Source organism: Camelus ferus, chromosome 22 (assembly GCF_009834535.1).
Source record: "Camelus ferus isolate YT-003-E chromosome 22, BCGSAC_Cfer_1.0, whole genome shotgun sequence".
Classification (NCBI taxonomy): domain Eukaryota; kingdom Metazoa; phylum Chordata; class Mammalia; order Artiodactyla; family Camelidae; genus Camelus; species Camelus ferus.
In genome coordinates, this window is record NC_045717.1 from 7,024,855 (window position 1) to 7,027,182 (window position 2,328).

Below are 2,328 nucleotides of genomic sequence, written 5' to 3' on the forward strand. Positions count from 1 at the left end.
AATGTCTTTTGCCTCTGACCAAGGAGTTTTGTGTCTTCTGCCAGCATCCATGAAGCAGCGCAGGCCAACTTGTTAACTTATTAGTAGGTAACATTCAGACCCTTTACAGTTCTTGACAGCAGTTTATTTGAATATTAAGAAAGAGTTTGTCTTAGGTCAGGTTCCTTGGGAAACTGGCTCTGAGATTGGAAGTTGGATGGATGGATGTATGGATGGAGGGGTGGATGGATATGTGGATGGACAGATGGAGAAAAAAAGGAAGGACTCCTCTTGGGGGTTCAGGCAGGAGAGGTGCATTGTCTCCCCAGGCCTGCAGAAGGGAGGCAGGTATGAAGCAGCAGATGATGGGTGAATTCTCATATGCCGCTGCCTGACCCAGCACGTCTCGTTTCCAGTCTGCACACTGACCCTCTCTAAGGAGGGCTGCGATTAAACCCAGCTGAACACTGAACCCCGGGGATGGGAACTCCACAAATTCTGCCCCCCTAATTGACAGGCAGATGGGGTTGTCAAACTCAGAGAGGGAAGGCTGCCCAGGATCAGGGCACAGACTTCCCCCCTCGGCTGAAGGCTTTAATCGAGGGATTATGCACATGACTGTTTTTGGCCAGGTGAAATCTGTGAAAAGCAGACAGGGCTCAAAATGCAGCAGAAACCTGCTTTGAATTTACAAAGCAGACCTCCATGAGAGTGGAGGGGGGCTGACTGGAGAGCTCCCTTTCCAAGAGAGAGGGTGGAGGAAAGTGGAGAAAAAAGGTGGGGGAGGACTCACCCCTCCCACACACCCACCGCGTGTCAGGTAAGATGCTGAGAGGCTTAGAAATGGCAGCTCCAAACTCCAGTCACCCCTCCACCACCTCCACGTGCAAGGACCACCTGTATGTTGCTACTGATAAGAACTCAAGCTCCCATCAGTAGGAATCATAACAGCAGTGAGGGCAGCAAACTTTCTATAAAAAAGGGCCAGATAGTAAATAGCCTGGGTTTGTGAGCCATGTGGCCTCTTGTCCAACAATCCAATCCCACTCGGCCACTTGTGGTGTGAAAATAGTCACAGACAATCTGTCAACAAATGCATGCAGCTGTGTGCCAATAAAACTTTATTTGTATAAATAAAATTTTTTATTTTGAACAGGATTTGACCCACGGGCCATAGTTTGCTCACCCCAATACAGACTTAACGTTATAAAACACTGTAGCCTATTTTAAATATTAGCATTGAACAAATTAAAGGACTTTTCAACCCATGAAATACAAGATAGTCCCAAGATAATTTCAGGACCTTTTAAGAGTATCAATTCATATAGCACCGCAGGCAGGGTAGGGTAGTATGTTGTAAAGGGAAATTTGTTAACCCCATCAGGGTGGTTCTGGGGCAGCACGTGGAGTGGCCAGATAGTACACAGGGTGCCCAGGGAAATTTAAATTTCAGGTAAATGACAAATAATGTTTTAATAAATGTATGTTCATGCTTAATAGTTAGAAGGAACTAGAATATTTGGAACATACACTAAAAATAAATTGTTGTGTTTCTGGAAACACTTTTATTTGCTAAATCTGGCAATCTTAACAGTATGTATAATCTCATTAGAAGAAACTGTTGAATGTCTGTCTATACCTATGGCGTTGCACAGTTGTGAGGCCAGGGCCAAATGGAACTGGTGTCCCCAGAGTCCACCCCGACCCCACAAAGACCCCGGGGCCAAAGTAGAGAAGTCACCCCTGAAGTGGGCAGACCTAGGTTCATACATCAATTGCTTGGCACTTAGCAGGAGCCCCATAAATTTTAGTTTGGGTTTCCATTCGTTTGTGTCCTGATATGTTTTACACTCCTTTTGTAAATTCTATCACCAGTTCTGTGATCTTGACCAAGTTCCCTGACTTCTCCTGAGCCTTAGTTTTCCCATCTGTAAAATGGGGATAACAAAGGAAGAACCTCTTTCAGGGGGTTGTGGTATGAACCAATGCTTGTCAAATACTTAGCATGGTGCAAGCTGGCAATTAACATGCTCCCTGTGATTTTTAGTAAAAGCATAATAATAACTCATTCATGCTTCCACTAAGTCCTCAAAACAATCAGAGAGGTGGCCATTAAGATCCCCATTTGACAGATCAGATAAACTGAGGCTCCAAGAAGCGAGGTCACTCACAAGAAATAAGCAGCAATGATGGGATTTGACCCTGCGGCCTGGCTACAGTCACCTCAGTGACGGGCAGGGCTGGGCCAGCTCCATACAGCCGGGCCATAAAAGGCAGGCCAGGCTGCGGCGTGCAGGCTGCGGCGTGCCCTCCACAGATCTCAGACACAAGTCCCCCATCCCCACACCC